The sequence below is a fragment of the Salmo trutta genome, chromosome 1 (genome assembly GCF_901001165.1).
Source record: "Salmo trutta chromosome 1, fSalTru1.1, whole genome shotgun sequence".
NCBI lineage: Eukaryota > Metazoa > Chordata > Actinopteri > Salmoniformes > Salmonidae > Salmo > Salmo trutta.
In genome coordinates, this window is record NC_042957.1 from 38,865,715 (window position 1) to 38,879,326 (window position 13,612).

At 44.9% G+C, this 13,612-nt stretch overlaps 1 protein-coding gene across 4 annotated transcripts in view; it reads right to left on the reverse strand.

The window, feature by feature from the left end:
* LOC115195609 (glutamate receptor ionotropic, kainate 2) overlaps positions 1–13,612 on the reverse strand; it is a 237,538-nt gene that overhangs the window by 57,100 nt on the left and 166,826 nt on the right. The gene's annotated exons all lie outside the window — the stretch shown is intronic.

A 13,612-nucleotide genomic window follows, 5' to 3' on the forward strand; every position in this document is an offset into this window, starting at 1 on the left:
TTAAGATGTATTGATTGAAAATACAGACAATCAACAACACTGCATTCACTCCACATTACTGGCCTGTATGGCAAATTTAAAAGGAAGCATGTGTTAAAAAATCCACTCCAAATCTTTCATTCTGTTTGCAACAAGGCCATTAAGTAATAAGGCAAGACAACACATCAAAAAAATATTTTGGGGGCATAAATAAAAAATCCAATACAACACAAAAGCCTACAACACAAAAGCCAGGAAAGCCTGTCTTTTCAAGTATTGTGGTGGCAGGATCGCAATATGGGTATGCTATCACCAGCAGTGACTGGGGAGTTTGTCAGGTTCAAAATAAATATGAAAGGAGCAGAGGGAGCTGCAAATTTTCTTATTTTACAAGTTGGATTTGAATATGAAAATTCAAATACACAAACAATTAGAACATTCATATTTATTCAATGATATATGTATGTATTTTGTTGTGCTTGATAATTGAGCGATTTAATGAAGCATTTTCTGTTTATAAATCACTTTTTAAAAATAAAAAGCTACAATTCTAACTGTTTGATTGACAAGAGTGATGATCAGGGGGGCAGTTTTTACCACCATCATTGGGCTTGGTGCCAAAGTATGGGTAGTGCCTCAGTGAAGGTATACCCAGTGAAAGAGTAGATACTGTATGAGATCTAACCTCCACATCATAGGACACCTGACCCTCCTCACAATCCAAAAGCACTCCCACCTTCTGGGGCTTCTCTCTCAGGAGGAGTGGGACAGCAGGTTTATCAATGGCTTCATGCTAATTTCCCTTCCACGGTCATATTGTCCAGTAGCCATTCTCAAGTCTCAGGCAAATCTTTCTCTTCCTGTTGGACTCTTTTGTCACTCCTAAACCTCAATCAGTCTTGCCCTTGACCTGCACCTCATAGTAAAATTGCCCAGAGAAGCCCTTCTTTCCTAGGACACACACTCTTTTGGGGTTTTCAATAAGATTCTGTCTTCTGGTTGTATACTTCTTTACTGTCCTCAGACAGAATGAGAGTGGGGTGTGCTGTATCAGGGTCAGCTCCAAGTGATTTTCATTTTAGAAATCTGTTCCAAATTATTCCAGCGCATTTTTTTTTTTTTTTTTTTTTATTTCACCTTTATTTAACCAGGTAGGCTAGTTGAGACAAGTTCTCATTTACAACTGCGACCTGGCAAAGATCAAAGAAGGCAGTGCGACACAAACAACAACACAGAGTTACACATGGAATAAACATATAGTCAATAATACAATACAGAAAGTCTATATACAGTGTGTGCAAATGAGGTAGGATAAGGGGGGTGAGGCAATAAATAGTCCTTAGTGGCGAAATTATTACAGTATGGCATATTAAACACTGGGGTGATAGATGTGCAGAAGATGAGTGTGCAAGTAGCAGTACTGGGGTGCAAAGGAGCAAAATAAATAAAATAATTAACAATATGGTGATGAGGTAGTTGGATGGGCTATTTACAGATTGGCTATGTACAGGTGCAGTGATCTGTGAGCTACTCTGACAGCTGGTGCTTAAAGCTAGTGAGGGAGATATGAGTCTCCAGCTTCAGTGATTTTTTGCAGTTCGTTACAGTCATTGGCAGCAGAGAACTGGAAGGAAAGGTGGCTGAAGGAGGAATTGGCTTTGGGGGTGACCAGTGAAATATACCTGCTGGAGCGCGTGCTGTGGGTGGTTGCTGCTATGGTGACCAGTGAGCTGAGATAAGGCGGGGCTTTACCTAGCAACGACTTATAGATGACCTGGAGCCAGTGGGTTTGGCGACGGATATGAATCGAGGGCCAGCCAACGAGAGCATACAGGTCGCAGTGGTGGGTGGTATATGGGGCTTTGGTGACAAAACAGATGGTACTGTGATAGACTGCATCCAATTTGCTGAGTAGTGTGTGGGAGGCTATTTTGTAAATGACATTGCCGAAGTCAAGGATCGGTAGGATAGTCAGTTTTACGAGGGTATGTTTGGCAGCATGAGGGAAGGATGCGTTGTTGCGAAATAGGAAGCCGATTCTAGATTTCATTTTGGATTGGAGATGCTTAATGTGAGTCTGGAAGGAGAGTTTACAGTCTAACTAGACACCTAGGTATTTGTAGTTGTCCACATATTCTAAGTCAGAACCGTCCAGAGTAGTGATGCTGGACGGGTGTGTAGGTGTGGGCAGCGTTCGTTTGAAGAGCATGCATTTAGTTTTACTTGCATTTAAGAGCAGTTGGAGGCCACGGAAGGAGAGTTGTATGTGTGGCATTGAAGCTCCTCTGGAGATTAGTTAACACAGTGTCCAAAGAAAGGCCAGAAATTTACAGAATGGTGTCGTCTGCGTAGAGGTGGATCAGAGAATCACCAGCAGCAAGAGCGACATCATTGATGTATACAGAGAAAAGAGTCGGCCCGAGAATTTAACCCTGTGGCACCCCAATAGAGACTGCCAGAGGTCCGGACAACCGGCCCCCCGATTTGACACACTCTGTCAGAGAAGTAGTTGGTGATCCAGGCTAGGCAGTCCTTTGAGAAACCAAGGCTGTTGAGTCTGCCGATAAGAATATGGTGATTGACAGAGTCGAAGGCCTTGGCCAGGTCGATGAATACAGCTGCACAGTATTGTCTCTTATTGATGGCGGTTATGATATCTTTTACGACCTTGAGCGTGGCTGAGGTGACTAGCTTGGAAACCAGATTGCATAGCTGAGAAGGTACGGTGGGAATCGAAATGGTCGGTGATCTGTTTGTTAACTTGGCTTTCGAAGACCATAGAAAGGCAGGGTAGGATAGATATAGGTCTGTAGCAGTTTGAGTCTAGAGTGTCTCCCCTTTTAAGAGGGGGATGACCGCGGAAGCTTTCCAATCTTTGGGGATCTCAATAAATAGGCCATAGAGGCGAAATAATTACACATGGAGTGAAAGATGTGCAGATGATGATGTGCAAGTAGAGATACTGGGATCCAAAAGAGCAAGAGGGTAAGTAATAATATGGGGATGAGGTAGTTGGGTGTGTTATTTACAGATTGGCTGTGTACAGGTAGAGTGATTGGTAAGCTGCTCTGACAGCTGATGCTTAAAGTTAGAGAGGGAGATATAAGACTCCAGCGATTTTTGCAATTCGTTCCAGTCATTGGCAGCAGAGAACTGGAAGGAAAGACGGCCAAAGGAAGTGTTGGCTTTGAGGATGACTAGTGAAATATAGCTGCTGGAGTGCGTGCTATGGGTGGGTGTTGCTATGGTGACCAGTGAGCTGAGATAAGGCGGGGCTTTACCAAGCAAAGACATATTGATGACCTGAAGCAAGTGGGTTTGGCAAAAGAGAGATACACAGTGTACAAAACATTAATAAGAACACCTGCTCTTTCCATGACCTAGAATGACCAGATGAATTCAGGTGAAAGCTATGATCCCACATTGATGTCACTTGTTAAATCCACTTCAATCACTCTGAAGGGGAGGAGACAGGTAAAAGAAGGATTTTTAATCCTTGAGACAACTGAGACATTGATTGTGTATTTACAGTGAGGGAAAAACTGTTTGATCCCCTGCTGATTTTGTATGTTTGCCCACTGACAAAGAAATTATCAGTCTATAATTTTAATGGTAGCTTTATTTGAACAGTGAGAGACAGAATAACAACAACAAAAATCCAGAAAAACGCATGTCAAAAATGTTATGAATTGATTTGCATTTTAATGACGAGAAATAAGTATTTGAGACCTCTGCAAAACATGACTTAGTACTTGGTGGCAAAACCCTTGTTGGCAATGACAGAGGTCAGATGTTTCTTGCAGTGTGCCACCAGGTTTCCACACATCTCAGGAGGGATTTTGTCCCACTCCTCTTTGCAGATCTTCTCCAAGTCATTAAGGTTTCGAGGCTGACGTTTGGCAACTCGAACCTTCAGCTCACTCCACAGACTGTCTATGGGATTAAGGTCTGGAGACTGGCTAGGCCACTCCAGGACCTTAATGTGCTTCTTCTTGAGCCACTCCTTTGTTGCCTTGGCTGTGTGTTTTGGGTCATTGTCATGCTGGAATACCCATCCATGACCCATTTTCAATGCCCTGGCTGAGGGAAGGAGGATCTCACCCAAGATTTGACGGTACATGGCCCCGTCCATCATCCCTTTGATGCGGTGAAGTTGTCCTGTCCCCTTAGCAGAAAAACACCCCCAAAGCATAATGTTTCCACCTCCATGTTTGACGGTGGAGATGGTGTTCTTGGGGTCATAGGCAACATTCCTCCTCCTCCAAACACGGCCAGTTGAGTTGATGCCAAAGACCTCCATTTTGGTCTCATCTGACCACAACACTTTCACCCAGTTGTCCTCTGAATCATTCAGATGTTCATTGGCAAACTTCAGACGGGCATGTATATGTGCTTTCTTGAGCAGGGGGACCTTGCGGGCGCTGCAGGATTTCAGTCCTTCACGGCGTAGTGTGTTACCAATTGCTTTCTTGGTGACTATGGTCCCAGCTGCCTTGAGATTATTGACAAGATCCTCCCGTGTAGTTCTGGGCTGATTTCTCACCGTTCTCATGATCATTGCAACTCCATGAGGTGAGATCTTGCATGGAGCCCCAGGCCGAGGGAGATTGACAGTTCTTTTGTGTTTCTTCCATTTGCGAATAATTGCACCAACTGTTGTCAACTTCTCACCAAACTGCTTGGCGATGGTCTTAAAGCCCATTCCAGCCTTGTGTAGGTCTACAATCTTGTCCCTGACATCCTTGGAGAGCTCCTTGGTCTTGGCCATGGTGGTGAGTTTGGAATCTGATTGATTGATTGCTTCTGTGGACAGGTGTCTTTTATACAGGTAACAAACTGAGATTAGGAGCACTCCCTTTAATAAGAGTGTGCTCCTAATCTCAGCTCGTTACCTGTATAAAAGACACCTGGGAGCCAGAAATCTTTCTGATTGAGAGGGGGTCAAATAGTTATTTCCCTCATTAAAATGCAAATCAATTTATAACATTTTTGACATGCGTTTTTCTGGATTTTTGTTGTTGTTATTCTGTCTCTCACTGTTCAAATAAGCCTACCATTAAAATTATAGACTGATCATTTCTTTGTCAGTGGGCAAACGTACAAAATCAGCAGGGGATCAAATACTTTTTTCCCCTCACTGTATGCCATTCAGAGGGTGAATGGGCAAGACAAAATATTTAATTGGCTTTGAACGGGGTATGGTATTAGATGCCAGACGTAACGCTTCGAGTGTGTTGAGAACTGAAACGCTGCTGGGTTTTTCACGCTCAACAGTTTCCCGTGTGTATCAAGAATGGTCCACCACCCAAAGGTGGAGAAATTGGAGGCAGTCCTCATTATGTGACAGCTGCTTCAGCATAGTGCATCTTTTCTGTAGCTCGTGGATTTTTTGCTCCAGCTCTTTAATCAGTTAATGAGCCCTTCAGCTTGCTTCTCTGCAGCTTATTGCTTCACCCTAAACACCTCAATGAGCTCAGCCTGGCTTCTCTCAGTGGAGCATACAAGAGCAGTGAAGAGCTGCACACTGTCTGCTATCTCTCTCTCTCTGCAATGCTTTTTCTGAGCTCTACTGAGTGTTTGATCTCCTTAACCTGCTGCAGTGGCTTCAGTATCATATGCAACACTTCTGCCTGTTTTTGCCCCAGCTGAGCCTTTTTATTTCCATACTCTTCCTCTAGAAACACAGTGTAGTGACTCTTGTGGTCTGTTTTCTTGCATAAGACACAAACACATGTCTGGTCAGTCCTACAGAACAACTCCAGGAGTTTGTCACGCTCCTTACACATCCTGTCATCCAGGTTCTCTACTGCTTCGATGAGCTTGTCTTTTTTTAGCACGAGTGCAATCTGATGAGGCTGCAGGTGAGTCTCACAGTAAGAGGTCAGGCAGACCAGGCAGAACACTGTCACAGTACAGATGTCACAGGCCACTTCTTCAGGCTCAGCATGGTTTGGTCTGGGCTGCTGGTAGCTTTCACTTGAACTGATTTCCTGAGCTGAGCAGCCATCTCAGAAATGATAGTATTGATGCAAAGCTCAGTCTCCTGTAGACTTTGTCCTTATACATTGGACACTGGCACAGGTCATTACCGTCCCAGTACTTTCTGATACATGCCATGCAAAAGTTGTGTCCACATGAAGTAGAGACTGGTTCAGTGAACAAATCCAGACAGGAACTGCTCTTCAGACAGGAGACAGCGTGAGGACGCCATATCTAGACAGAGACCAATGACAAACCATGAAGAAATTCCTTCGTTCACTTAGCTCTCGATAGTTTATGTAGTTCATAATTCATGAATTTTAAGTAAAGTGTGAGTTGAATTTTTTTTTTTATTGTCCTAAATTAGTTATAAAGCCCGTGTGTTTTTGTGATCTCTGTTCGTTCTGTATAATTATTAAAAAGAAATCCAAAAAGTCCACAGAGATGGAAAAACGTTTTCTGTGCAACCTTTTATAGTTTCACTTCAGCAAAAGTGATGGTAAAAACGTAACGTTATGAGTATAACTACTGTTCCCTGTGGGAGGGAAAGAAGGCACAACATACTATGGGGAGTCGCACTCTCGCGACTTCGGTGAAAGGATCTCCAATCAAGCTTGACAAGGCCAATGAAATCCGCGCCTTCCACAGGTGATAAGCGAGAGGCTTGGATTCATTCCTTCAATTTAATACCGCTCTTCACCGGGCCCAGGAACGTGCGGCGTGGGGGCCAAACAGGTGTTATACCTTGTTTCCCTCCTTCAGGGAACAGTAGTTCTAGTCATAACATTACGTTCCCTTTCAGTCAGTCATCTTTGGTACAACAAGCCGACCCCAACAGATACTAAATGAAACGGCTAATTGCAGACCGCCCACACCTGACCCCGCCAGGTGCGGCTGTCTGGGTATAATAGCTCCAAGATGGCGTAGCAGTTGGACGTGTGTGTTTGTCTTATTCCGTGTAAATAGCCGGTCTTTTTCGTATATATCTTAAACATCTTCGGGATCAGTGTCCCTTCCCCGGACGGTTGAGCTAGCGTAGGCTAATACGATTAGCATTAGGTAATAAGTAACAAGAACATTTCCCAGGGCATAGACATATCTGATATTGGCAGAAAGCTTAAATTCTTGTTAATATAACTGCACTGTCCAATTTACAGTAGCTATTACAGTGAAAGAACACCACGTTATTGTTTGAGGAGAGTGCACAATTTGGAACATGAAAACTTATTAAACAAATTAGGCACATTTGGGCAGTCTTGATACAAAATCTTGAACATAAATAAAATGATTCATTGGCTCAGTCTAAAACTTTGCACATACACTGCTGCCATCTAGTGGCCAAAATCTAAATTGGACTGGGCTGGAATAATACATTATGGTCTTTCTCTTGCATTTCAAAGATGGTACAAAAAAAATACAAAAGAACGGTTGGTTTTTTTCTTTGTATTATCTTTTACCAGATCTATTGTGTTATTCTCCTGCATTCCGTTCACATTTCCACAAAATTCAAAGTGTTTCGTTTCAAATGGTACCAAGAATATGCATATCCTTGCTTCAGGGCCTGAGCTACAGGCATTTAGATTTGGGTATGTCATTTTAGGCGGATCCTAGGAAAATTGAAAAAAAGGGGCGGATCCTTAATAATCAAATTTTCTATCTAGGAACTAAATATACCTTCCTGCAACCCGCCTCACCCAGTCTGGTATGACTCTGCTATTTTTATTCCTTATAAATGGAACTTCCATCAGGAGCTAGCCAGCTAACTAGCTACTAGCTAGCTACTAGTCTTTGTTAGGCACGGCTAGCGGCTAGTGGTCTTCAACTTTTTCTCGGTAATCAGCCAGCCTTAGCTCGGATAATACCTGCCAGTTTGCACAGTGCGATATCAACCCAGAGCATATCAGACTGCTTCTCTATACCACATTTCTGCCTCTCTGGATCATTACACAGGATCACCGCAGTTAGCTAGCTGCAAACGAGTGGCTACTGTTAGCTAACGCCTCTGTCCCGAAGCAAGCACCAGCTAGCCTTGAGCTAGCCTCTATACCAGCTAATTCTAGGGCTACTATACCTCCTTTGCCAATTGACCTGGACCCTTTATTGTCGTCACGGAGCCCCGCTGATCCATCACGACTGGACTGCCGACGTGATTGCCCGATGTGGTCTCAACAGGCTATTCTGTTACGATGTCGCCGAAGAACCATCTACTAGCCCCGGCCCGCTAGCTTTTCTGAGCGCTGTGTCCTCTGCTCGCCTAGCATAGTAGTGACTACCGAACGGCACCCTGACCCACCTATTGCTGCTCTTTTGACCCTATGATCACTAGGCTACACAGCTGATGCCCCCTGGACTGTTTAAATAACACAATACCTCATTTTGTTAACCTGTCGGCCCCAGCCTCAAACTCAGGTCCTGTATGTACCTAACTGACCCACTCTGCCCATTCATCGCCATTTACCCATTGTTGTCTTATCTCTCCTGATCAACACCTGTGATTGCTTTATACCTCTCTCTAATGTTAATATGCCTTGTATACTGCTGTCTTGGCTAGTTCTTAATGTTTTATTTCACTGTAGAGCTCTCATTCCCGCTCAACATGCCTTAGATATCTTTTTTGTCACACCCCACACACATGCGGAGACCTCACCTGGCTTAACTGGTGCCTCCAGAGACGAAACCTCACTCATCGTCACTCAACGCCTAGGTTTACCTCCACTGTACTCACATCCTACCATACCATTGTCTGTGCATTATGCCCTGAATCTATTCTACCACGCCCAGAAATCTGTTCCTTTATTCTCTGTTCCCAAAACACAAGATGACCAGTTCTTATAGCCTTTAGCCGTACCCTTATCCTACTCCACTTCTGTTCCTCTGGTGATGTAGAGGTTAACCCAGGCCCTGTAGCACCCAGTGTCACTCTTATTCCCCAGGCGCTATCATTTGTCGACAACTGTAACCGTAAAAGCCTTGGTTTCATGCATGTTAACATCAGAAGCCTCCTCCCTAAGTTTGTTTTATTGACTGCTTTAGCACACTCCGCCAACACTGATGTCCTAGCTGTGTCTGAGTCCTGGCTTAGGAAGGCCACCAAAATTTCTGACATTTCCATCCCCAACTACAACATTTTCCGTCAAGATAGAACTGCAAAAGGGGGCGGAGTTGCAATCTACTGCAGAGATCTGTCATGTTATCCAGGTCTGTGCCCAAACAGTTCGAGCTTCTACTTTTAAAAATACACCTTTCCAGAAATAAGTCTCTCACTGTTGCCACTTGTTATAGACTCCTCTCAGTCCCCAGCTGTGCCCTGGACACCATATGTGAATTAATTGCCCCCCCATTTATCTTCAGAGTTCGTACTGTTAGGTGACCTAAGCTGGGATATGCTTAACACCCCGGCCATCCTACAATCTAAGATAGATGCCCTCAATCTCACACAAATTATCAAGGAACCTACCAGGTACAACCCTAAATCCGTAAACACGGGCACCCTCACAGATATCATCCTGACCAACTTGCCCTCTAAATACACCTCTGCTGTCTTCAACCAGGATCTCAGCGATCATTGCCTCCTTGCCTGCGTCCGTAATGGGTCTGCGGTCAAACGACCACCCCTCATCACTGTCAAACGCTCCCTAAAACACTTCAGCGAGGAGGCTTTTATAATCGATCTTGACCGGGTATCCTGGAAGAATAATGACCTCATTCCGTCAGTAGAGGATGCCTGGTTGCTCTTCAAAAGTGCTTTCCTCACCATCGTAAATAAGCATACCCCATTCAAAAAATGTTGAACTAAGAACAGATATAGCCCTTCGTTCACTCCAGACTTGACTGCCCTTGACAAGCACAAAAACATCCTGTGGCGAATTGCATTAGTATCGAATAACCCCCGCGATATGCAACTTTTCAGATAAGTTAGGAACCGATATACACAGGCAGTTAGGAAAGCAAAGGCTAGCTTTTTCAAACAGAAATTTGAATCCTGTAGCACAAACTCCAAACAGTTATGGGACACTGTAAAGTCCATGGAGAATAAGAGCACCTCCTCCCAGCTGCCCACTGCACTGAGGATAGGAAACACTGTCACCACCGATAAATCTACGATAATCGAGAATATGAATAAGCATTTTTCTACGGCTGGCCATGCTTTCCACCTGGCTACCCCTACCCCGGTCAACAGCTCTGCACAGCAACTTGCCCAAGCCTTGCCACTTCTCCTTCACCCAAATCCAAATAGCTGATGTTCTGAAAGAGCGACAAAGTCTGGACCCCTACAAATCAGCTGGGCTAGATTGGAAAGCTGCCGCGGTCATCCCCCTCTTCAAAGGGGAAGACACTCTAGACCCAAACTGTTACAGACCTATATCTATCCTACCCTGCCTTTCTAAAGTCTTCGAAAGCCATGTTGACAAACAGATCACCGATCATTTTGAATCCCAACGTACCTTCTCCGCTATGCAATATGGTTTCCAAGCTGTTCACCTCAGCCACGCTCAAGGTCCTAAACGATATCATAACTGCCACCGATAAAAGACAATACTGTGCAGCCGTATTCATCGACCTGGCCAAGGCTTTCGACTTTGTCAATCACCACATTCTTATCGGCAGACTCAACAGCCTTGGTTTCTCTAATGACTGCCTCGCCTGGTTCACCAACTACTTCTCAGATAGAGTTCAGTGTGTCAAATCGGAGGGCCGGTTGTCCGGACCTCTGGCAGTCTCTATGGGGGTTCCACAAGGTTAAATTCTCGTGCCGACTCTTTTCTCTGTATATATCAATGATGTCGCTCTTGCTGCTGGTGATTCTCTGATCCACCTCTACGCAGACAACACCATTCTGTAAACTTCTGGCCCTTCTTTGGACACTGTGTTAACTAACCTCCAGACGAGCTTCAATGCCATACAACTCTCCTTCCGTAGCCTCCAACTGCTCTTAAATGCAAGCAAAACTAAATGCATGCTCTTCAACCGATCGCTGCCCACACCTACCCACCCGTCCAGCATCACTACTCTGGACGGTTCTGACTTAGAATATGTGGACAACTACAAATACCTAGGTGTCTGGTTAGACTGTAAACTCTTCTTCCAGACTCACATTAAGCATCTCCAATCCAAAATGAAATCTAGAATCGGCTTCCTATTTCGCAACAATGCATCCTTCACTCATGCTGCCAAACATACCCTCGTAAAACTGACTATCCTACCGATCCTTGACTTTGGCTATGTAATTTACAAAATAGCATCCAACAGGACTACTCAGCAAATTGGATGTAGTCTGTCACAGTGCCATGCGTTTTGTCACCAAAGCCCCATATACCACCCACCACTGCGACCTGTATGCTCTCGTTGGCTGGCACTCGCTTCATATTCGTCTCCAAACCCACTGGCTCCACATCATCTATAAGTCTTTACTAGGTAAAACCCTGCCTTATCTCAGCTCACTGGTCACCATAGCAGCACCCACCCATTGCACGCGCTCCAGCAGGTATATTCACTGGTCATCCCCAAAGCCAACTCCTCCTTTCGCCACCTTTCCTTCCAGTTCTCTGCTGCCAATGACTGGAACGAATTGCAAAAATCACTGAAGCTGGAGTCTTATATCTCCCTCACTAACTCTAAGCATCAGCTGTCAGAGCAGCTTACCAATCATTGCACCTGTACACAGCCCATCTGTAAATAGCCCAACCAACTACCGCATCCCCATATTGTTATTAATTTTTTTGCTCCGTTGCAACCCCAGTATCTCTACTTGCACATTCATCTTCCCTCACATCTATAAAATAAAATTGATGATCTACGATTAAGATTATCCTACCAACGGGACATTAAAAACTGTAACAGCTTATGTTTCACCGAGACATGGCTGAACAACGATATGGACAATGTAGAGCTAGCAGGATTTTCCATGCACAGGCAGAACAGAGACGCTACCTCTGGTAAGACGAGGGGTGGGGGTGTGTGTCTATTTGTCAATAGACAAATCGGTGCGTTCACCTTATGATATCCAGTGGAACAACCACTTTACAATAGTGCATCTAAATCTTTTGGGGGGGGGTTAGAAGGATCACACTATTTACCTCGAGAGTTCTCATCTATATTATTTGTAGCCATCTATTTACCACCACAGAACAAAGCTGGCACTAAGACCTCTCCCAACTAAGACCACTCTCTATAAGGCCATAAGCAAAGAAGAAAATGCTCACCCAGAAGCGGCGCTCCTAGTGGCCGGGGACTTTAATGCAGGCAAACTTAAATCAGTTTTACCCAATTTTTACCAGCAGGTCACATGTGCAACCAGAGGAAAAACAATCCTAGACCACCTTTACTCCACATGCACAGATGCGTACAAAGCTCTCCACCGCCCTCCATTTGGCATATCTGACCATAATTCTATCCTCCTGGTTCCTGCTTACAAGCAAAAACTAAAGCAGGAAGTACCAGTGACTCGCTCAATAAGGAAGTGGTCAGATGACGCGGATGCTACACTACAGGATTGTTCTGCTAGCACAGACTGGAATATGTTTAGCGACTCATCCAATGGCATTGAGGAGTACACCACCTCAGTCATCGGCTTCATCAATAACTGCATCGACGACATCGTCCCCACAGTGAATGTACATACATATCCCAACCAGAAGCCATGGATTACAGGCAACATCCGCATCGATCTAAAGCTGCCGCTTTCAAGGAGCGGGAGACTAATCTGGGCGCTTATAAGAAATCCCGCTATGCCCTCAGACAAACCATCAAACAAGCAAAGCATCAATACAGGATTAAGATTGAATTCCTCTACTCCGGCTCTGACTCCCATCGGATGTGGCAGGGCTTGAAAAGTATTATGGACTACAAAGGGAAACCCAGACGTAAGCTGCCCAGTGACGCAAGCCTACCCGACGAGCTAAACACCTTTTATGCTCACTTCGAGGCAAGCAACACTGAAGCATGCACGAGAGCACCAGCTGTTCTGAATGACTGTATGATAACGCTCTCGGTAGCCGAAGTGAACAAAACCTTTAAACAGGTCAACATTCACAAAGCCGCTGGGCCAGAAGGATTACCAGGACGTCTACTCAAATCACACGTGGACCAACTGTCAAGTGTCTTCACTTACATTTTCAACCTCTCCCTGACCGAGTCTGTAATACCTACATGTTTCAAGCAGACCACCGTAGTCCCTGTGCCCAAGGAAGCGAAGGTAACCTGCCTAAATAATTACCTCCCCGTGGCACTCACGTTGGTAGCCATGAAGTGCTTTGAAAGGCTGGTCATGGCTCACATCAACAGTATCCTCCTGGACACCCTAGGCCCACTCCAATTTGCATACCGCCCCAACAGATCCACAGATGATGCAATCGCACTCCACACTGCCCTCTCTCACCTGGACAAAAGAAACACCTATGTGAGAATGCTGTTCATTGACTACAGCTCAGCGTTCAACACCATAGTGCCCACGAAGTTCATCACTAAGCTAAGGACTCTGGGATTAAACACCTCCCTCTGCAACTGGATCCTGGACTTCCTGACGGGCCACCCCTAGGTGGTAAGAGTAGGCAACAACACGTCTGCCACACTGATCCTTAACACTGGGCCCCCCCGGGGTGTACTTAGTCCCCTCCTCTATTACCTGTTCACCCACGACTGCGTGGCTAAACAT